The sequence below is a fragment of the Lepisosteus oculatus genome, chromosome 3 (assembly GCF_040954835.1).
Source record: "Lepisosteus oculatus isolate fLepOcu1 chromosome 3, fLepOcu1.hap2, whole genome shotgun sequence".
NCBI classification, from domain to species: Eukaryota; Metazoa; Chordata; class Actinopteri; order Semionotiformes; family Lepisosteidae; genus Lepisosteus; species Lepisosteus oculatus.
This window is the reverse complement of record NC_090698.1, coordinates 72,819,094-72,843,954: the sequence shown is the minus strand read 5'-3', so window position 1 is coordinate 72,843,954 and position 24,861 is coordinate 72,819,094. Positions and strand designations below refer to the sequence as shown.

General features: G+C 40.6%; 1 protein-coding gene and 1 pseudogene across 2 annotated transcripts in view; both read right to left on the bottom strand.

Annotated features, from left to right (window-relative positions):
• adgrv1 (adhesion G protein-coupled receptor V1) overlaps positions 1 to 24,861 on the bottom strand; it is a 203,650-nt gene that overhangs the window by 53,392 nt on the left and 125,397 nt on the right. The window lies entirely within an intron of this gene.
• LOC138237899 (U6 spliceosomal RNA) lies at positions 6,414 to 6,514 on the bottom strand (annotated as a pseudogene).

The following is a 24,861-nucleotide window of genomic DNA, read 5'->3' as shown; positions in this document are numbered from 1 at the left end:
GCTGATGTTGCTTTATCAGGACAGAAATCTTTCATGGTCCCTGTTTGGCATTGGTGTTTTATAATACTGCACTCTTTTATAATTCTAAGAATGATATTGTTTTTTTTTTACAGAAATGGTGTAAAATTAAATTAAAGGTACAGGCAGAGGCAAAGGGACATTAGAAACACCAAGTGAGAGAAAACAATATTACCGTCGAAAGCTAAAATGTAATTAGTGGAGAGTCTGTACTAGGACCACTACTCGTATTGATTTATATCAACGATGTAATTAGTGGAGTACCACAGGGATCTGTACTGGGTCCACTGCTTTTACTAATTTATGTCTATTTTATCTAGATTTTGGTATAGTTAGAAAGATTGCAGATGACACCAAAACAGGAGGAGCTTGCAAAGAAACCTCAAAGACATTACACATGAAGTCAAGGCTAGCAAAACACCTGGCAGATGACATTTTGATCTGCACTCTGCTGCAAGCAGGTGGCTAAAACATAAACTTTATATATGAGATGGGAAATGCTTGAAGAAGCCACCTATAAGAAAAGACCTAGGTGTTCATGTTGAAATATAATTTTCATCTTTAAGACAATACAGGGAAGCAATAAAAAAGAAACAGAATGCTAAGATATAGGTTAAAGTATAGCATTAAAAACTGTGCAATGCCATCTTGGCTATCACATCGTAAGAAAATATATTTCTGTTATGGAATCACTCCAGACTAGAGAGACTGGAGACATTCCTGTGCTCCAACGAACATCTCACACTGACAGGCTCAATGGGCTAAACTTTTATCATACTGTTGAGGGACAATTGTCAAAGACATGAAGATCACTCTTTGGACTTCTTTGGAATCAATAGCTGAAATACGAACCCAAGGATACAAGTGGAACCACATTAAAGTGCATTTACACCTGAGCCCAATGGAAGGCACTCTATACAAGAAGTAGTGGGAATCTAGAACAATCTAATTGTGTTACCCTGGCTTCTTTCAAGACATTTCTGGATTAGATGTTTGGACATATTAGCTATAAGCAAGCAGTTGGGCTGAATGGCCTCCTTTTGTTTGCTTAATCACGTTTTTATTAAATATAATTGAAACCTGTGAACAGTAGATTTAGTAAATAATATGTGTCTCGTGTTACAAGTACTTGTTATTGTTGATATTTAAATAATTAAGCACATTTTTGTCATTTAGTATTGTCATTTTATGTTTAAAAAATCCCTAATCCAGGCTACAATTTGACATAACACATCTATGCAGATGCAGTATACACAGTTCTGCAAGAAAGCCATTTCAAGGCTGCTATGCCTTTGAGCCTTTTGGTTTTTGGAGATTTTAGATTAAGTGCCAGGACCTTGCTTGGTCTGAGTCCTAGGGTCCCTTGTACAATGTGATGTCATACAGCCGAGTTAGAGGTTACTTTCTTCCCATTGGACTGATAATTAATAAGTCACCCAATCACAGCTCTTCTTTTACTCTCACATCTGAGGACTGGACAATCTGATGCTGCTTTTTCAGTCAACAGAACTGCAGCATCCTGACTGCTTGTCTGTATTCTCATTTGCTTTTGTTTATTTCTATATAATGTGCTTGAAATCTATGGCCAATATATGGCAACACATTTATACAGGAGGATGCATGGTTTCATGTTTTGTTCTGTATTTGTATGGATTAAAGCTGCTGCTCTAGAGCGCAGTGTTGGCAAATTAGAGATTACAGATAGACAGGTAGCATAAAAAGCTGAAGAAGGCAAAAACATGTTTCTCATTTTATCTGTTACATTAACAAACTCCTTAAAAGAAAATACAACAAAAATGTAGGTTTTGAGTATGCAAATGTTTATACAGTATGTATGTTTTGAGTATGGTTTTGAGTTTGTGCAAACTGAGAACCCTTTTTAGCTGTGACTTACTTCATTGCCTTGAGTTACAATCAAATATCTAAATAATAACAATAGCAGCAAACAGCAAAAACAGCATCATGGTTCTAAGCTTTCGCCTAGCATTTCACTGTTGTGTTATTTTAAATGAGCCGGATCACGATCAGAAATGCTTATCTACCCCCCCTCTCCACCCTCCCCCTTTCTTCCTCTGCTAACAGCTACCGGTCTGAACTAGATAGTTCCAGCCTCAGCAGCACTGAGATCGTTTCAGCTGCTTTTGTTCAGAAAGAGCAAGAGCTGCATCTCCCTACAGATTCTGGCAGCACAGAGTCTGCTTAATGTCCTCACACCCAGGATGTGGTCAGTAACCTGGTGCAGAGGCAGATAAAGCTCCTTTAATGTACATACTCACAGGTGCAGTTAATTCACCATATACAGGCAAAAGCAAGCCTATGGCATACTGTAGAACTCCACAATTTAACAACTTACACAAATGGGGGAGATGCTTTTCCAAGGGTGTCTGGATCGTGTTCATAATTCCAAGCAGATCCTGGACATCTTTTCCACTAGATTCTGTTTTTTTTTTGTTTTATTTAACTTCAGAATACCTCACTGTTGAAAAAATTTAAATCACTCCATCCTCTGCGAGCTGCCTAATGAAATCTCCTTAATTACACATCGAGCTCACAGAAAATGAGAAGGGAGTCTGACTCAGGCTCTGTTGTGCACAGTGGAAGAGGTCACAGGAAGGCCACCCCTACTGTACCCAAGCAGGGCTTGACAACAATAACAGGTTTATTGCTCTTAAAAAAATAAATCGCTATTAATTTGAATAAGTAATTAAATAGACACCCCCCACTGCTAAAATATTTTGAATGTAAAAAAGAAATAAAGAAAATATAAGAAAATTAAACTATGAAGTATGATGATTTACTTCAAGCGATTTCACAAACACAAATTTATGAGCTTCCTTTACAACACAGCTGGAATGCGTGTTGAATAGTAGCGATAACAGCATATTTCAGTTTTTTAAGTTCTTTAAGATATCTTCTGACAAATAACTCATTTTGTCTTTAATAGGTTTCTGTATACGCTAGTGAGTTTGCAATAAAAATACTGATTGGAAAAAGATGTGTATCATTTGTAATCCAGCAACATTTAAGGGTGTTAATACTTTTACAAGGTACTGTATATCATCCATTTTTAAGTTATTTGATTTTCTTGTCTCTAAACCCACAAGAAAATACAGAAATCCAGAAAAGATTAGGCCAGAGGTATCTCAGCACTAGCTACCTATTACCGACTTTCATCTTTCACAAATCATACCCTATAATTAAACTTCATCTATTGAAAACCTGAAAACAATATTAAATTTGCAATTACATAAATTGTAAGATATCAGGATTTCATTTTTCTTGTGAAAAGGCTATTATTTCCACATACAAACTGTATATGATTTTGTAATGAGAAAAGCTTTTGTTTGAATGACAGCCTGTCTGTAGGACATTATTTAATAGTTTGATTAACGTTTCTTTAATTAATACCCACTGTCTTCATGCCATGATGAAGATAATGCAGTAGATAATATTGTCATGGCCTGTTACTATATTATAAAGTTCCTCAAAAGGAGAAGCAGAAAATATATAGTTTCCTAATTGTTCCTTAATATTAACATGCTTTTATTATTGTATTTTACATTTAACTGCTTCAAGTTTGTTCAAATGTTTAATTGTCCTACTTTCTTCACATAAAATATTTCTGAATATAGAGGCAGTCTGAGATGTAGAATAATGGCTATAACAAAAAGTACACAGCTCTGATTTGCAATTAGATTTGCAAATATCTGTTGATTTAAGACAAATTAAATCTTTCAAATCACATTCCGGGTATAAGCCCAGAGGAACTGATTTGTCATGGTGCCAGTTTTCCTTGAGGTTTCCCGAAGGCCAACACTGCTCACACGAAAGCAAGTATGGAAAGCCGACTAAATGTCAAATTTGTTCCAATTTACCGTGGAACATGCCTGTCCTGTATGGCTACTAACTACACTAACTCTGCCTAATACCTGAGATTGGTGCTTTTTCAAGCCGTCTTGACAAGGTTAGAGCAACTATTAATAACTACAAAGCCTCTTGACCTAGAAGAAATTATCGTCTCATACTTTGATGTAACCATATTAATCCTTGAACAGCTGAAGAGGGTGAGATAATAAGAACAATTCTTTGCATTTATACTGTAGCACACTTTTTACTCGGTAGGATCCCAAAGCCCTTCACTAGAGAATAGGACGCAGATGTCCCTCTACTCACCCCTTCAGTACATGAGTATCATGCAGAGGTCTTTCTATACCAGCAACCGAGATCCTGACTCTCTGTGGTCATTAAAAATCCCAGGGCGTTTCTCAAAAAGAGTAGGGGTGTAACCCCGGCGTCCTGGCCAAATTTCCCATTGGCCCTTACCAATCAAGGCCTCCTAATATAATCCCCATCAATGAATTGGCTTCATTACTCTAATCTCCTCCCCAGTGAGAGCTGGTGTGTGGGGAGCGTTCTGGTGCTCTATGGCTGCTGTCGCATCATCCAGGTGGATGCTGCACACTGGTGGTGGTGGAGGGGATCCCCATTACCTGTAAAGCGCTTTGAGTGGAGTGTCTAGAAAAGCGCTACATAAGTGTAAGCAATATTTTTTTATTATTATAACACACTGGATGGTCTCAGAGAATCTGCTGCACATGCTGAATTAAGGGGTAAGTTTAGGAAAGCCAGATTCTGCAAGCCCAGAGTGGAATTTAGCCAGGACACCGGCTTAATAGTGAGATGCAAAAATTAAAACACGTTTGCAATCAAGATGTGCAATGGGGTAAATATCCCTCACAAGTACTGGTCAGATTTATACTATGTTACATAACACAGGCACATTGCTTAACAACACATATTTGTATTTTAAAGTGTTGTATCATAAATAGTACGATGTTTTGGTATAAAGGCCGCAGCACGTCAGTAAATTTCAGTTTTGTTTCCGGCAACAATCCTCTTTGTGCTCTCTCATCTCATATTGTTATCATATAAACACCGCAGCCTCTACAGTTCCTTCACAAACAGTACCTACAGTACATTCTGGAGTTTGTACTGTTAGTATGTCATGACAAAGAACAGAACACTGGTGATAGCTGAGGCACCATTAACTTCTGTCCTGACGTTTCAATAAAAGACAAATGTACGAGCTCAGCTGCTTGTCTCTTGAGCATATTTCTTCAGTTGTGCTTGATAGAAGTCTTACTGTACACCACAGTGAAACGCTGCTGTGTGGGTTGCTATGGGGGAGGACGATTACAGGTACTGTAGACTGAATTACAAAGGTCAGCTTGTAGGAGGCAGATGGTTTTGAGCTGTATGAAACACAGCCTGCACAGTTTCAATTCTTAAATTCAGTACGCAATGGTGAGAGAAGTGTTAAGGGATGGGCGTTTTTCCTCCTTCCTACATCCATGAAGTTCAAATAGCACCAGGCTCTGATTCAAAATACTCCCATTCTTAAATCCACAGCTTTTTATGGGGATTTACACTACGGGGTCCTGCAAAAGTACCCAGGACCCACAGAAGAAAACTGACTACAAAACCTTTTGCCATGTTTGCAGTTTCGCCTAAATGCTTAATTGCTCCACACAGAAACTGAGATGGGTTTGCCCCTCTGCCACACAGGCCATGAGGAATAACTGGGATATGTTTGGCTCCTGGACATTTTGTCCCACCTCAGTCATAGAACTTTCTCAAAGTATTCAGTGGCCTAACAGCTGCCTTCGTAGCCAGTTTCTCTCCTTGCCCAGCTGCTCAGCTTGGAGGGACAACCCGATCTATTCAGTGTCTGGTTGGCTTCCACTTCTCAACGATTGATTTCACCATGTTCACAGAGATATTAAAGGTCTTAGAAATGTTTTTATACAATGATTTGTGCCATTTATCTCAACTTTATATTTGTATTTGAAAGTCTTCGTAGTTGATTCTTCGCTTTGAATTCACTGCCTGACTTGAGCACCTCACAGAGGTAGGAGTTGTTCATCTGAAATCATATGAACCACCATTACTGTACACATACAGAGGCTACTCACCTAATTGTTTTAGTTAAGGTACACCTACTGTAGGTTTATCACAGAAAAAAGGTTTGAATACCTATGCAATCATATTTATTCCATTATTCTCTCATATTACCTATTTTTTTCTATTTTTGATTTTTGCTTAGAATGTGTGGAGTAAGATAAGATCACTTTATAAGCCCTATACAATTTCTTGCATTAGGAATTCATCTTTTCGCAAACCCCAGCTTGCTCTCCATGAGACACACAGACAGGGAGAGAGCCTGGGGTCAGAGCGCAGGGTCAGCCATTGTACAGCCCCCCTGGAGCAGTTGGGGTTAAGGGCCTTGCTCAGGGGCCCAACGGAGTAGGATTTCTCTACCAGCCGTGGGATTTGAACTGACAACCTTCCAGCCACAGGTGCAGATCCTCAGTCACAGAGCCACTGCTCCGCCCCCCAAAAAATGCTTCATGAATTTGCGTGTCATCCTTGCGCAGGGGCCATGCTAATGTTCTCTATAACGTTCCAATTTTAGTATATGTGCTGCCGAAGCAAGCACATTATTGCAAGATTCCAAGAATAGTAGGTTATGCATATACATCAAAGTGTCAAATGTGCATGAGTCGGAATACTTCTGCAAAGCACTATAAATTCCAGCACATTTTGAACTGGACGCTGTTGTCACCAACACAGGCTCGTTAAAAAAAACTTCTCTGATTTAATTTACATAACCATGAATCACACAGTAGCAAGAATCCGAACACAGTCCACATTTTAAGAAACACACCTACAGTATCATGACATTCTGGGAATCCTGCAACAATGCAACGTATGAGGTCTTCACACACAAAAAAAATCAGTACATGCTATTCTTAAATATGTGCAACATGTCTATTCTTATATTTGACTTTCTTTTGGTGCACTTAAGTGAAATGATTATTATCACCAATCAAATTAGATTTAATTTACTTTAGTCTTTGAGCGCCTTTTCAGAGAATAACAGCACAAGTGTCCTAATGGTCACACAGTAAGCCCCTGTGTAACCTGATTTCAAAGCCTTTCTTAAATGGAGAGTAAAAGCTCTGGGCCCAGATGACTTACACACTATGCAACAGAACCTGGCTATTTGCACTATAACCCTACTGGTTTTAAAAGGTCAAATTCATAAGGCCTATTTCTAACGCACAGAAAAGTGATGTTTAATTAACGCATAAAATTTATAAGATTTATATTTCTAATCCTATTTGATTTAATCCACTTTTAGTTGAAGTGTCACCTGAAGTGTCAAGTACTGTGCATCGATTAAGCTTCATACCTCCACAATGCCAGGCTGTGCTGCAGGTCTTGGCAGATTGATTCAACGGGAGTGGTGGTCGTTTGTGGAGCTGGTGACTCCATGCTTTATTCCTTTTTCTTTCTCATCCCACATATGTGTCTCTTATTTATTAATGGGTTCATGGTGTGTTAAGTGTCCTGTGTATAGTGGTTTGTCTTTTAACTGCCCGCAGAGCAAATTCCCCATCTAGGACGATAAAAGTAAGTAAAATGTAGAGCAGGCTCTACTCCCTTTCACAGGTACATGGGATAAAACTGTAGGTCCTGCCTGCTATGTAAAGGACTGTTGGACCCATGTGAATAAACGGAGTCATTCTGGACAGACTCTACAGTTCATCTGCTGCGGCGCCTCCCGATGGCTAAAGCCTTACCACCCATACACTTCAAGTACCAGCACCATTATACCTCTTTCATGCTGTCATAAATGTCACAAAATACCCTTCCCTGCTCAGCAGGTAGAGGAATCTACGTCTGTTTCAAGACTAATTGTACTAATCTGAGGTACAAACCTTCCAACAGCCGAGCAAAACTGCTCACTAATAAAGTTCGGCAATTAGTTCAAGTAGGGAGCTGTGTCAGCATGTGTAGACTGCAAAGGAACAGGTAAAGGTTTATTCCACGCTGAAAAGACACACCCGAAAAAGGCTCCACAGCTGAAACGTTGTGTTTCCCTTCTTCTCTTTTCAGCATGGAATAAACCTTTACTTGTTCCTTTGCAAGTTATGCAATGAGTTCTGTTGGGAAACAATGCGTCAGGAAACAATACATTTATCAATCAAATTTAATAGCCGTCACTTTAGTCCTGATTAATTGTAGACATCAGTCAATCCCGTATAATATTATATTACAAAAGCAATATTCTGCTTCTCAGCAGTTAGCTCCTTTATGATGTCCAGCTGGTAATTTATAGATTACTGAGGACTGCTTGTCGAGTCAGTGCCTACTGGCACAAGGCAATAAAATGTTGTTTCTCCTGATGGCCACCTGTTTTACAATAAATGCTTTTGGTACCATCAGACACTGTTGCACACTTCTATAGTATGTTAACGAGCTGACTCAGCATTAAAGGAATGTGCTACTTATTCGTGTTTAGATAATACCTAGAGACTGGCACCACTGGTGTGCTCTACCCTGTTTGTGTTTCTGCAGGAGGGAAACACAGGCCAGTATAAATCGGTCTGAGCAAAGACCAGCTGCTGTAGGACTAGCACTTCCTGAGACTGAGCAGGAGTCAAACACTTGTTTCCCTGGGGCTGCAGACACTGTATGCCCATTTTAAGTCAATGCAAAGAAAACAAACTTCATTATGTCAATTTCTACATTGCTTAATGTATTCAACTGATATTTTTCCCAAAGCAACTTATATTTGTACGTATTTATACAGCTGATTGTTTCACTTGTACCATTTAAGTGAAGGATGTTTCTTAAGGATGCAATTGGAGTTCCCCCTCTGAAACAGATCTGGGACAGATCCTGAGCCTTAAGCACTACTGCACCCTACAGCTCTGATGTACACACTGCAGCATGCATCAGTGATTAAGGTCTTCAGCTTTTGGTCTTGTTTATTATTTTGCCTTGCAAAGCAGGACTGGTCACAACTATTGAGGCATTGGCCCTATGCCGATATTGGTCTAGCATGAAGCTGAACCTGTTTCTATTACTGTAGTATGTGCTCATATAATTGTGAAAATCAGAATGATTTATTTAAAAAAAAGAACTGACTGAATTCTAAAACATTACTATCCAAACCCACAGTAGCATTTCACAGTCTGTATGATGGTTTTCACATGACTCCAGAGTCCCAGGAGCAGGAAAGAATATCATCACAGATTAACTGACAGTAATTGAACAGCAGCATTCTTTCTACTGTATAACAGTTGCAAGATCCACTAAAACACACAGTTGAATTTTTTAAATCGCTATCACTTCATATTGAATCCTAAAAAAAATAAAATAAATAAAAACACAAAACTAGAAGATTGGTGTTACTATGAATTTAGAAATAGGTGAGCCATGGCCTCATAAAAGTGAGTCCAGGATTAAAGACCTTTTCGGGGGAACAGTATCTTTAAAAGGTGCAACGTTATGTTTCATTCATCATCCGGCACAGCAAATGTGAACTCATTTCTCACCGCGTGTTACTATGCCTGCGTAATTTATGAATGGCTCTGAAAGTGCTGAATAATGTGAATCCATATTAAGTAACACATGTGGATGCTGGGTGTTTTGGGTAAATATCGATCGGTGTGGCGTTACTGTTCGCTTGCCTTAGGGCCCTGGAGAGGCTCGGCGACCCAGCGCGGTGTGTGTGTGTGTGTGAGAGGAGGGCGACACCAGCTGGACAAATCGAGTATTACTTTTTAAAAAGTTAGTCCAGGACACCCCAAGAGCTGAGCAGGACTGCCTGGACTATTGAGGGTACCCTGAGCGCATGTTTCACTTAAGACTTGATTTTACGCTTAATTTAGGCTTAAAAATCCCGGATAACCCAGACACCATAAGCAGCACAGTCAGATCAAAATGAAAATGAACACATTCACTTTAACTGTGCACAACTGGCAACCCACTGAAGCTAAGCAGGTGTGAGCCTGGTCAGTACCTGGATGGGAGACCTCCTGGGAAAAACTAAGGTTGCTGCTGGAAGAGGTGTTAGTGGGGCCAGCAGGGGGTGCTCACCCTGCGGTCCATGTGGGTCCTAATGCCCCAGTATAGTGACGGGGACACTATACTGTAAACAGGTGCCGTCCTTCGGATGAGACGTAAAACCGAGGTCCTGACTCTCTGTGGTCATTAAAAATCCCAGGGCGCTTCTCGAAAAGAGTAGGGGTGTAACCCCAGTGTCCTGGCCAAATTTCCAATTGGCCCTTACTAATCATGGCCTCCTAATAATCCCCCTCTATGAATTGGCTACATTACTCTGCTCTCCTCCCCACTGATAGCTGATGTGTGGTGAGAGTTCTGGCGCACTATGGCTGCCGTCGCATCATCCAGGTGGATGCTGCACATTGGTGGTGGTGGTGGGGAGTCCCCATTACCTGTAAAGCGCTTTGATTGGAGTGTCCAGAAAAGCGCTATATAAGTGTAAGCAATTATTATTATTATTATTATTATATCTAGGACGAACTTCTAGCTTAATGGCGCTCATTTAGTTTCTGTAAACCCTGTAGTTTAATATATAAAAGTAACTAATAGGAAAGAAGAAACTGAAAGGTATATTTATCCTTTTGTTCTTTTTTATACGTTTCCACGCGTTTACAGGTTTTAAGATGTCGGGACGAGGAAGATACGATCTAAAATAATTAGCGGGATGGAAGAGCAGTTAACCCAGTCAGGTGTACCGTACATTATGTACCTGGAAAGTAAATTAAGGTTGAACGTCGTTAGGTTTTACAGCTCGTTTTCTGTGGCAACGCCCGAAATCACACAAAACGAAAACTGTTTTGACCCTTTTTTGCAGTACACATAAAAAAAAACGACTGATCCTATTTTTCTGCTACATATACATTTCTGTAGGTGCTACTGCTCCAATTGAGATCATCAGTATTCTCTCCCCAGTGCCCTACCAGTCTGGCCGGCACGCCCAGACAAAAGCTGGATGTAAAAAAAACCTCACACAACAGGATGACATGGACAAAGAGCCTGAAAATAAACACGGGCAGTAATTATAGTCTGCCCATTTCCTTTCTCTTTTTCGGGGGGGAATCCGGGAAGCGTGGTACAGTAGTTTGCGGGAAGTGTTGACGTTCCTGCCTCTTTCCTTATTTCGAAACAAACAATTTATTTTCACTGTTATGCAATTCCATGCAGTATATACGCGTGACATTTGACGCTTTGTGTGATCAGAAGCAGTGCGGTGTAAACACGGTCGATATATTTTAACTAGGCCCATCATTCCTTTAGTTTCGGAAAGTACTGTCATTCTAATTTTATAGTGATTAAATATATTTATTCATTTCATGGTTACAGAGGGAATGTCCTTATGAAGAAAACTAGTTTCCAAGTCAAACTTATTCAATACTTTTTGGATTTAGCATACTCGAGCTCCACAATTACTGTATAGCTACAAAATTAATTAAAATGGACCAGATGTGAGAAGGCATTCATCTGTCCATTTCTGCAACATGAGAAAATGATTTAATAAAATTAATTAAGGTGGTATGCACAAGGCTCATGATTCCAATGTATATAATTACAAATAAATCAGGTCTTCAAATTGAAGAACTTGGGGGTGATATTTCATCCAGGCTTCATGTTTGACACACATGTGCAATATATTGTGAAAACATCATTCTACCACCTCAGAAATATTGCCAGACTATGTCCTATGTTTTTGACAACTGTAGCTGAAAGCTGGTCAATACTTTCTTCTCTTGAATTGATAAATGCAACACCCTACTCTCTGGGGTATCAACTGTAAATCCACACCGGACAAACATCAGTATATCCAGAATTCAGCAGCCCGAATCCTGTCCTGGAGTCTTTGCTATTGCAATTGCAAAAGTGACTTCCTCATGCTCACCTATGAGACTCTAGACGGCTTGTCACCTCAGTACCTTCTGACTTACTATCGTCCTATTCCCCAACTCAACCTTTGTTAGTCTGACTGGACTCCTGTCTGTCCCCCAAGCCCTTCTGCATACTGACAGAACCTTCTCCTGGAATTCTCTGGAATTCTATCCCTAAGGATAACAGAGTCACCTTCCAGGAGCACTCTCAAATCCAGACTCAAAACCTTCTTTGTTTGAAGGGCTTTTATTTAACTGTGTCCGGATATGTGTCTTTGTCCTGTATTTAACTGGGGCAGACTGGATCAGGGTCTGTGCCCCTTTCCTACAGTACTTTATTGCAAACCCTTAATGTACCTGTGTAATTCTGCTGTCTTCTCTCATTGTGTCATTCTTTCATAATGCAAAACACTTTAAAAGCGCCATATGAAATAAATGTTTCGGTACAGTACTTTTTCCTCCAAACTCAAGTTAATCGTTTATCTAGGATTAGAGAAATCTACACCAGAAAGCTCATTCTGAGTGTCAACCATAAACTTCACATGTGAGGATTTTTTTTTTAGAGAGTCCATAAATCTGTTAAAGTTTTCACTCATAATGGCAAGGATACACAGAAGATACAGTTTAATGTTAACCAGATAGGACCCATGCAGTGGTTCTGAATCAAGGTTCCTTTTGCTAACTGCTGGGTTTTCAGAACCTATTGTATTACAAAATACAACTTTCAGAACCTTTTTTACTCATTTTGAAGGCAGCAAACATTAAATGACACAAATACAAATTCTGCAATTTCCCTCACGGGATCAATAAAGTATCTATCTACAGCAAAAAAACAATTGAGAAGAAAAGGTGCACTAGCACAGTGTAGCTTGGCTGTGTTTCCTTCTGTAAGGACAGGTGCTGTAGATGAATGTGAATTATTAGTTCATTAAAATCTTCCACAGGAGCACACAACACCCCAAAGCACAGACAGGTACTCTAGGTCACAGGGCACCCTCCTCAAAATCTAATTGTAGTAGGGACATTTTTTGAAGAACTGAAACTATTAATTAAAAAAAGGCAAAGTCAAGGAAAGTAAATAATGATGTAACAGTGCGATTAAGGTCAAAGGATGCCCTGCTACACGTGTAGGGATGTTTATCTGACTTAGTCAGTTCTTTTAAGAGACCTCCAGCTACTGACTGCTGGGAAGTTAATGAGTGTTCAGGTTTCAGTCAGCTGGCTTCCATTTTTGGGTCTCGAAATGAACAAATGTTGACACAGCTCTGTTTGTGGGCCAGGAAATCAAAGTTCAATCCAATGTTTGTAAACAAACACATGCTTGTGGTCACACATCTTTCCTTTTTAAACACGCTTTTGCACTGATCCTAAAGGAAATCCAGCTGTGCTGGATTCATTTTGCCATAGACATTTCTTGCTCACAGAAAAGAGTAAAAACTAAAAACCTCAGATGATTTCCTGCCCATGACTGCAATACCTCGTCACTGTTCCTGTACAGCGCACACTGAAACCTCCCTTAAGTAATTGTAAGCCAAGGAAATATTTATTACAGGAATGTTTATGCACAGTATATTTATATACGTTTACAACAAAACCAAGAACAAACTGATACCAATGCCAAAATGAGATGACATACATTTCTTAAAAGGGGCCTTTAGGGTTATTCTGGAAGCCAAAGAACAGACATGAATCCAGAGGAAAAAGCTCCATTAACAACACTCCAGCTGAGCTGCAAACAAATGGGCAAAATGAAAAAAAAGAAAAACAGCCCAACTTGCAAAGAACCCATTAAAATATGTCTTCTGCTCTCTTTTAACCTATAAAGTCACATAGCCTTTCATTTTAACTGAATAGAAGCAGGAATCACTATTAAATACAGAGGAAGTGCATCTTAAAACTGTTTATACCGCTCGCACAGTGAGCATCTGTGCTTCAGGGGAGCTCTGACTGGCAGGCAGACTTGCATGGAGTGAACAGACAGAAAAGTCAGGCAGGATCAAAAGCTGTCCTTAATTCTTCAGCGTTCATGTAGAGTTTGTGATTGTCTGTTAAGCATCTCTAACACTGCTCAGCCTGAGAGCCTCAGGCAACCTGCGGGGCTACTGTTTGTGCAGCTAATCAAATTTCACAAAAGATGCCTATCTTCTAACCTCAGAAGAAAAGAAAGGTCATAAATGAGAGGAGGTCATTCGGCCCCTCTAACCCATTGGGTAGTTAGTAGGTTACAGCTTCAAGAATCTCAGCCTTTTCTTGAACGAAGCCAAGATGGCTTCAGTGACTTACAGCAGTTGTTCCAGACCAGTCGTCTTCAAGGGAAGAGAAAGGAGTCTGACAATAATGTATTCTGGGATTGTTTGGCTCACTTTGTTGCTCTATTGGTTTTAGAGGGAGAACACTTGACAAGGCATTTGATCCACATGGCCTTGGTCTGAAAAGAAAACACGGTAACTATGCCAGTGTCATTAAACAAATGTGGCATGCTGAACCCACACGCTGAAGGACATGAGTTTTTTGAACTGTGGAGCAGTTTAACTTCGAGTTAGGTGTAGTGTTTGCACTGGAAGGGCTCCAGGTTTTCTTCCAGCGTGTTCTGTGTGTGAGGGCCCATTAGTCTGGCCTCAGTCATGAACTCAAAACCCCTGACAGCTACAAAAGGAGAATGTTTGCCTTTCACCGCTATTTCCCTCAGGCCCCGAACTCTGGGGTTTTCAGAGCAAGTAGATGTTCAGAGAGATGTCTTTTTTTAAAATGGATTTTTTTTACAAGTTCACTGATGGGGGCCCCAACAGACGTTCCCCTCGAAATCATGCTCCTGCCTGAAATCACAGGGAGACTTTCATGAGTAAAATTGCTTACAAGATACTACCATGTCATGCCATAGAGAACTGTATGGGTAATTGGAAAGAAAATACAATTAATTTAGAGGTTACTGGCTGTGCAGTAAGGGTGCTGTGCAGATGCAAGATCTGCTGCCCAATGCAAGTTCTATGTTCTATTGGAATTAGAGATGGGAGACACAATGCCAGAACACTGATACTCACTTTATGTTTCCCTCGTTTCCCCCACTCTTTTACACACACCTTGGCCACAGCATCTTTTGTGTTTTTTGCTCCTTACATTTTTAGCTTTCACAGTGGAATTGACCTCTGTTTGGCCCTTTACCACCTGCATGCCGCCACAGCCCCTCCCTCAGCGTGATGACAAAGATACGGTACCGTTAATGCAAGATCCCACTGCATGCTTTGCACTCAGTTCTACACAGCAGGTGAAGGGGTACCTGGGGTCAGAAAGGTGTCCGACATTAAACAGACGCTTGTTCAAATTACACTGACAGAAACATGAAACATGAATATGGTACCTCAGTGGATACAGCACTGGTCGCTGCAGTGCTTATCTGCAGTTCGGCTGAACTCATTATACAGAGGAGCCAGTGCAAGCCAGCCTTTTTAATCTCTTTTCTGTCTGTTCACATAAAAAATTCAGCATGATGAAGTATTGCACAGACGGCTAAATGCCACAGGGGAGTTTAACTAATTTGACTGCACTTTAGTAACATGGAATATCTTTCCTGCATTGGATGAAGGAAGAATGTCAGAAAGGGAAGAGCATAAAAACAGAATCGATAGAAAGGCATCCAGTACACCTAGCTTAACCACTTTGGTAGTTAGTAGATAATAGATCAGAAGATCTCATCCAACTGTTTCTAGAAAGGAGTCATCAACATGACTGGGTAGCTTGTTCCACACTCCCACAACCCTTTGGGTAAAGAAGTTGTTATCGTTCATAAAGACTTTCAAACCAGAGATAAGGGTCCATTAAGAAAAAAAAAGAATATCATGACAATGTTCTTGTGCATTCAGATTCAACATCCTGAAATGCTTCCCACCAAATTTGATGTAATTTTAAAAGGCGTGTGAGGTTTAATACAGTACGTTTTAACAGAAATATTTTGTCATATTTACCATTGACTACGGAGGCTGTGCAGAAAAAAAAACCAACAACATTCCAGATCCTCAAGGAAACCTGCAGTATATCTAATACAGCAAATGAACACTATAAGAATAGTCAGTAGGATGTAAAGGTTACTAATCTGTGTATTTTTAATAAAATACAGTATCCTTGTAAAGAGCCCATAATCTAATAATCATAACCACTTTTTCACTTTAGAAAAAAAAACTGACATTTTCACATTCTGGACTATAACTAAGGCTACGAATACACATACTGTAGCTGTGGACAAGTCTATTAAAATGAGCTCCCAAACAATGGCTTTAAATCCCTGGAGTTATTCCCGAGCCGTGGAGCAGAAATGCAGAGAAACTGAACTGGTGTTGAACCAGCATAACCTTTTCTCTTGCCTGTGGAGTAAAAAGGTACAGAACCCATGAACTGCATTACCAGACATATTTGCTTCACTTGAATGAATGAATAAATTAAATTAATTGATGCACTGTTGCTGGATTTTCACTATTCTGAGCAGCGCCAAGGTGAAGCAATGAGGATATTTTTTTTGTAGGAGAAAAGAAGATAATATACTGTATGTATTCTTATACGTGTTCTCTATGGATAAACAAAACAAGGGCAGCCTTCCGAAAGAGAATTGTACGTTCGCTTTTCTGCAAGATGAATAGTACTTCCACCTGCCCCCTGGGAGCCCGTGTAGGATGTACTTCATTCTCAATGCTTCCTTCCTTTCTCACACTCCTCCCTGTGTCAGAGCTCCGACACAAGAAAGAGCAGGAGTAAGAGGACACCGCTGTCGTCCAGTGTTTCACAGGAGCCCCGCACCGGCTGACTCCAGTTCCCTGAAGCTCCCCCATCTAGTTTTGCCTTGACAGAGCGGTCAAGGTCAGAGACGCCCCTACCCACAGTGCACTGCAGGAATATCAGTGCAGTGCTATCGTTTCTCACGCAGGAGACCTCTTCCTCACATTGCTGTTGCTCCCGAGAGCGAGGCAGCTCTCCCACAGAGCTGCAGTAAAGGCCCAGCTGTATTAAAAGATCTCTAGCTCTTCCTTGTACGTAAGAATTCCTGGTGAAGCAATTTTTTTTCTGGTTATAATAAAGGTTTTTTACTGTATATATGCAGTATTTACACTGCAACGTCTAATCTAGGATAGCGGGCTAAAGATCTGGTGTAAAATAAATTCCTAAGTGTAAATCAGCCGAAACAGAAGACAATGATGGCTTGGAAATGCGTAACAATGAGGCGCAGTGTGCACTGTGATGTGTTTGATCTCCAGTTAGATCCAAAACTGCGCTGTAAGATGGTGGACCGGTAGCTGGTCCTCATCCACTGGGACTAGAATATCCAAACTTCTATACAGCAGGATGGTGGCCAGGGGCAGTGCACTGCATGAGGTGCTGTCTGCTTGGTGGGATATTCAACCTGACTATGAGGGCCTGACTATTCGGTGTTGTGCTGCAGCCACTGCTGAGCAGTGCTGCAGTGAGACAACAGGTTGAGAATCAAGAGCAAGACTTCGGGGATCTTTGGGAGATCCTGGAGAGCTGGGACAGGGAGCAGAGAGAGAAATGTGCAGGCAGGCAGGAAGGAAGGGAGTGAGAGATAACCACGCTGTCGCTGATTGAGGACTGTCTGAAGAGACCAGCAGGAGAGGAGCTGCCTGGAAGAGCAGGCAGCAGGGTGGCTGGAGAAAGTCCTCTCGGGAGACACAGACAGCGGGGCCAGCTGTCTGCGGCAGCTGGGTCAGAGAGGTGGGGTTCCCAGAAGTGCTGGTGAGAGATCTCCAGTGGAGAGGCGAGTCTCCGCTGGATCGGTGCTAGCGAAATGCGACGGGGAAAAGGCCATCGTTCAGAAGCGAGTAGAGAAGTGGCCTTACATCTATAAAAACTCAATGTCGCAGCACTGATCTAGCCTGCTCACTTAGATGGCTGACTGGTGGACTGATGGCCCGATGAGACAGGAGGTTGGTCAGATTCCCGCGGCCGGCAGAGGAATCCTACTCCGTTGGGCCCCTGAGCAAGGCCCTTAACCCCAACTGCTCCAGGGGCGCCGTGCAATGGCAGACCCTGCGCTCTGACCCCAAGCTTCTCTCCCTGTCTCTGTGTCTCCCTGGAGAAAAAAGCTGGGGGATGTGAAAAGACGCATTCCTAATGCAAGAAATTGTATAGGGCTAATAAAGAAACATTATTATTATTATTATTAGATTGTTAGGCGGCCCGATCTCGTCCACACGGGGCTGGTGGATCGGGCCGCCTCTCAATTCGCTGGCGCGCGGGTCGACCTCGGCTTCGGCGGGACACGAGCTGCTCCCAGCCCGGTCTTCAAAGTTCCCGTTTGTGCAACCTGTTAAGACAGGGGTGCTAACCGCCAAGTCCCGGCCACATTGTGCCCTGGCCTCCCTAAATGCCCCCTCTTGATTCGGCTGGTGAGAAGATGCTGCGTAGTGGGGTGGAAGCAGGGGTGAAAAGTGCTGTACAAATGCAAAGGGATTCTTTTTAAGTACGGGTGTCCCTGAGTGTTTGGTCGCCAAGGGAATCAACACCAAACAGTCTTGGGCCTGGATATGAACCACTTATCTTTCATTAGTGCTCAACACCCTTGTGGTTGCAACCTTAAACAGCCATAAAAGTAAAAATAGAGCTCATCTACAGTACATGAGCTCTGCATTACGTCACAATTTTTAAATGGCCTGCCCCAACATTTCCACATCATTCTTGACTTACTTAGAAAGACTGTCATATCCTGCTTGTGAAGAATGGAAATGCAGTGCTCTTCAGCACACAGTCCAACAGTAAAGAAAGGAATAAAATGTTTCAGTGCCAGAGAGACAGACAGAATGATTCTGCTGGCGGGGTCAGGAGCTCTGACAGAAAGGACTGAAGTCTGGCTGCTGCAGTTCATACATGCTAGTTCTAGCTGTAGTTCTCTAAAGCCAGGATCCAGCAAGTTTTCTAGGTCTCTTTAATCCAAAAACAGCAAAATAAAAAACCTTTGAGAAGCGTTTAAACTGGTTAATTTAGTGTAAGTAACTATTAGCTGATTTAGGTTATTTAAAGCCAAAGAGGTACAAAAACCTGCAGGTACCATGACTGGGGATGAGCACCACTGTGTTACGTTAAGGCAAACTGTAACAAAGACAGGTACTGTACAGGGATTGTACAATTCATTTACTTTCTGTAAGAAGGCAAGCTTTCATCTTGAAAGTTTTTACGACATCATACTGACATCAAATTGTAAAAAAAAAATTGGATGTTTACAAAATATAATAACTTTAACCTTCCTATAGGGGTAATGTTTTATTTGTGAATGCAAAGATTTGTTTTGATTTCTTTCATGCTTTATGACAACATATTTAACACCACATGCGCCACACTCCAATGTTCTTGCTTCAACACCAACTGTGATGACCGATATGCTAAAAGGTCAGTAACAAATTAAAGAGCTACATTGCAACCAAACAATTACGGCCTAGCATCATCATCATTACTCAACAACATTACATTGTGTTACTTTAATTATTTCAATTTCTCCCCCCGCTTCTACAGTATAAAGTATGTAATTAGCAAACTGAGCTGTAGAGGTCTGTACACTATAACTTAACCTTTGCACCCTTGTGAATAACATGGTGGTAAGCAGAAATTTGTGGGTATTTGTATTTATTTCAGTTTGTCTGATTAGTTATTGATAATTTATATATTATTCGTTTATTAATCTGCTGTCACTCAGTAAAATCTTATGATTCTTTTATAACTGAATTTAGGCATAGATATGTATCATTATTAATCTTTCATTATGGGAAACATTTTTAGCATATGCCCTATTTTTGGAACTGAGCTCCAAACAGAAAAGATTTAAAAAATCAATCAGGGAATCTGACAGACTCTTACTATGAGCTGCATTTTTATGACAATAATGGAATTATTAATATAATTTAAGAAAAAGACTTCCTGAATTCATGCATTGACAGCTGATAAGGCTTTTTTTCCCCCACAAATTAACTTTGTGTTACAAATATTTAAAATTCTGTTGATGTTTAGAAACACTTATTTCTGCATCCACAGAACTGGTATCACTAGACAAATATCTATCAGCTGTCTATGATAAATTGGAAACAGCTTTTCTTGCATTTCTGTCAAATTCTTTCAAAAATCAAATTCCAAAGTTCATTCTCCCCTTTATAATTGACCACAAACCCCCAATCCCAGTGCAGAATCTGACGCACAGAGACAGAAACAAATCGGCTGAGTGCCTGAGTTAGTTTTCCTTCCGATAAAAAGCCACCAAGAACACACTGTTCTGTAGAGGCAGACAATAGGATCAGTACAAACAAAGTACAACTCGCTGGAATACACAGGCTGTACCCTGCCTTGCACCCCACTGCATGCTGGGATAGCCTCCAGCTCCCCTGCAACCCTGTATTGGATAAAGCAGTTAGAAAATGGACTGATGAATGGATGAATGTCTACATGGACCTCTAGGAGTTCAGAACTGTATTGCAACTCATGGCCCGATTTTAAGTTACTCTATGTAATTAGGTAGAATGCATTGGATTACATTGTATTCTTTTTCAATGATGTGCTTGTGCATTCCTGTATTGCGTTGGGGCACACTTGTAATTGACATGTGCTGTGCTGCCATTCCGATGAAATGTTCAGTCTAGGTTCTGAATTAGAGGATCTACAGTATAATCCACACCGATTATATGTTTACATACATCAGTATGTTTTCAGTATGCAGATTCCTGGCCAGGTCTTGTGCAAGTGATCACATCACTCCTGTCCTGGAGTCCTGGCACTGGCTTCCTATTCGGTTTAGAGTCGACGCTCGCCTGAACACATTTGTTCTTTGACCTGTGAAGTGCTTTGAGAAGCCAGTTTTAAAGGCACTATATAAGATAAAATTCATTATTAGTAGAATGAAGAGTATGGGGCAATTAATGGCAGTTGTGGTTTTAAGGGTTAATGCCTCTTCCTTCGCCGCCTGCCCCCAGAGGGTGTGACCGCCGTTGGGGGAGTCTCTTGGCGGCTGTGCAGACGTTGGGAGGGGAAGTGATTCAACCTCTCCTGTACCAGGGTGTCTTCCTCTCGCCACTTTCTCACACAGCCCCTGCACAAGCCCTCCTGCAGCCCGAGCCCGTTCTCAAGACGGGTCAAGGAAAGCTCTGCTCCGCTCCCAGCTCCATCGACGAAGAGTGAGGAATGACCCAGTGTTCAATAGTCCTGCATAGAGGGGCTATGGCTCATTCAATTTGTTAAGGGTCCATAGTATGGTGACGAAGCTACTGTATTTTCTGTTAGAAAAGCCTATCTGCTGCCACTTGACGCAAAGGCCTTTCTTCAGTTGGAGACAAACGTGCCCCAGGTGTTCTAAGGCGAGTGTCTGAATGAAGGTCGTCCACAGGAAGAGCAGTGTCCTGGGCACTAACCAAGAGGCCCTGGAATCCTGCAGCAGGATCTGGAATCCTGCAGCAGGATCTGGAATCCTCCGGGATCTGGCTGCTTGCGGAGCCCCAGAAAGCAGCAGGCAAGCCTGAGCCCATGGTTTCCTCCCCCTTCATATAAATCTAACTGTTTAAAAACCTCTGGAGGTATATTTACCTGGTAAAGTCTGAAAAGAGGACACAAATCTTGGAAGAACATTCATTTTCGTGGTTTCAGCTCTTCCTGTGATTGTTAACAAATTCCACCTATTTAAATCCTCTTTAAGTTTATTTACCAGTACCTTAATCTTAATTATATCTATAGAAGTCTGATAAATTTTGTGGAATTGTAACACCAAGATATTTAATGTTTATTTTGATCCCATCTAAACTTAAACTTAGATACGGTATAATATCTTGTATTGCTGTCTGACCCACTGTCAAACATACTGTTTAATATCTTGGGATCAGGATACTGTTGGAACTCCTGGAACTGACTGATTTATATCTGTCAGATACAAAATCACATCACGTCTGTACTGTATATATTGTTATTTTATGTTCTTCTTCTCCCACCATAACTCTTTTTAGAATATAAAGGGGTGGGGTTCACTTGTGATTAAGAGAAAAAAAACCTTTAATAAACCTCTAAACACAAGCTGTATTTAATCATTAATCATAATTCAATCATTAATATTATTATTTTGTTTAACTCAACAAACACATATTCTAAGGCAAGACACTTACCCTTGTAAATACTAACTTTCTTAACAAAGAACATACCTAAACTGAATTCAATCATTTAAACAAAAAATTCAGACCTCTAACAATGCAAACTGTTAGAACAAACAGTCCTATTTTTAATCTCGGGAACGTTTGGCAGGTTTGCTCACTGCAAATTCATACAGTGTGTCCCTTTAGTACTGGACACATGGAGGCCAAAGGCTAGATCTTTATAAAAGGCATTACAGTATGTTAACACTTCCAAGAGAGCAGCCTGATCATACTTATACACATAGAGGAAAAACACTTTCCAGGAAAATATACTGAAACGGATCCAGGCAGAGACCCACATGGTTTAGTCCTATGCACTAGCGTATCACACTGGTTTGAAAACCATTTGATTTTCTCTAGAAAGAGAGTCTAGTGCCCTGGGTGAAGTTCAGAAAGAACAGGAGCACGTTCTGTTCTACCTGTAGGGGCTTATTGTCTTATACGGATCTGGACCGTAGAAGAAGAACACAGTTCTGAAGACCTCATGACTTCACTGAGGAGACTCGGATCTGAAGTAATTCCCAGTCAAGACATAACAAGACCTATCTGGTAATCAGCTAGAAAGATAAGGGTGTGTTGCACAGGAAAAGGCATCTAATACTGCTGCTTTAATTTCACTAAAACCACTGGCTTCACAAGAACTATAGTCGGCTTAAGTCTTACTGTTCTATAAACAGGCAGCTGTCTGCTCAGAGATCTGGTGCCTGTCTTGGAAGCCATCATACTTATGAGCCCTTTGTCAGAGTGAAGAACAATAAGGATAATAATTAATAATTATATTAATTGCTTACACTTATATAGCGCTTTTCTGGACACTCCACTCAAAGCGCTTTACAGGTAATGGGGACTCCCCTCCACCACCACCAATGTGCAGCATCCACCTGGATGATGCGACGGCAGCCATAGTGCGCCAGAACTCTCACCACACATCAACTATCAGTGGGGAGGAGAGCCGAGTAATGTAGCCAATTCACAGATTGGGATTATTAGGAGGCCATGATTGGTAAGGGCCAATGGGAAATTTGGCCAGGACACCGGGGTTACACCCCTAATAAATCATACTATATGTCCATTTACATCATGTTTTGCTCGCCAGTTTTGTGCCTGTTATCAGACATCTTTCTGTATTTAAGATGACAGACGTGGAAACGTTTTTGCTGTGGAAACCGTTCTTGCTTTGGCTTTAAGTTACCTTAATGCTACATTCATGTAGCATTAATGTAACATGGCTAAACTGTGGACTTCTCAGCTCACCTTTTATTGCTGCCACTTGGTGATTGCACCTAGTAATGTGCTTTATTGCTGCCTGTATGACGAACACTGATGTGGTACATACACACAATGGAGGCAGGGGTTCTGTCATGGGAAATTTCCACTGTAAGGAGTTTTAGTTGCCTTATTTGACAAACCCTGCGACTGCTTTCTCTTTGCGAAATAAAATGCTAAAGAGCACGCCAAAAAACATGAAAAAATTCATTAAAAACATCAAATTATATTTGCAACCCTTATAGTACTTTAGCTGCCTGCTTGTAATGTTTAATCATTTATTTCTTGGGGTGGAAGATGAAAGAAGATGCTGTTCCACAACAACAATTTACTGCGTTTACACCCGAGTAGAAAATCTTATCAGATCAAACCAGCAATAAAGAAAACCTACAGATACATCTTACAGCACCGCCTGTTGGCGATACTACATATTGCAGGCTGAAGAAATTCCGTAATTTTGCAGAAAAGCAGAAGGAAATTAGATGCAATGAATACCAGCTTCCAAGTCATTCAATTTCCTAGAAATGATGACTTTTTAATCTTTACCATGCAAGGCAATATATGCACAGATGACGTTGCTATGGCAAGACAGCTATGACGAAGCAAGCCCAGGTAATAAATTGAAAGAGAGTGTGGTTCCACACAGAGACTCCTGCCAATATGTAGGAAACAAATTTCTGCGGTTTACTTTGTGCACTGACTCAGCAAATCATTCCAGTTTCCAACAACAGAAATAAATCATGAAGGATCCACAATACCTGGGCTGTCAAGCTCGTTCGTTTTTTTTTGTATTTTTTTAGAACAGTGCAAGACCAGCGTTTGAAACAGTTTTAAGACAAGTTTCCAGAGATGGCTAAACAAAGAGAGGCCCTTATTTTTCTAAAGCAAAAATGTCAACAGCCCAAAAGGAGTACAATGTCAGACAGGGGGAAGCTGAAGGCAGTAAACAATCCTTCTGATTCAGCCTAATTCATTATCATCTGTATACTGTATGTTACTGTGTAATATAATATAATTCTCATTTGCCTGTAATATCATTCTCAGGACAAAGCATGGAATAGTTACCTGTAGCGTCTAGACAAATATAAGGGAGCATCATTTTCACTTGTAATTACTAATTTTTATTTATTTTTGTTATTCAGTATTATTCATTTATTTGTATATCATTGCTGTTTCTTCACTCAAGTTCTGTGACCAGCTAAGGGAGAAGAGTAGTCTGAGTGTGAGGTTGCCAGGAAACTAGTAGTCCTGTTCCTTTTGTTCATTCTTAGAAGCTTGAAAAATAAAGACAGCAGTCCACCTGAAGAGGAATTAACATCAAAATGCTAAAGGTAAGGAGAGATGAAAGAACATCCACAATTTTAAAATGTACATTTAAAATCTATATTGAGCTGCTAATGATTTGAAAGTATAATCACATATTCTTTTCCAACGCATTCACTTGCATAATACTGTATATCCTCTCCTAACAAAATTAATCCATTCATTCACAAAGAGTTCACTGCATTCCTATTATTCAGTAATATATGGTAATGTAACTAAAAGTAAATATTAAGGTTTCATTTTTAAATCATTACAGGCCATAATCCTGTAATATTGGGAATTTGTAAAAGTAGGTATTTGCAGAGCTAACATTTCAA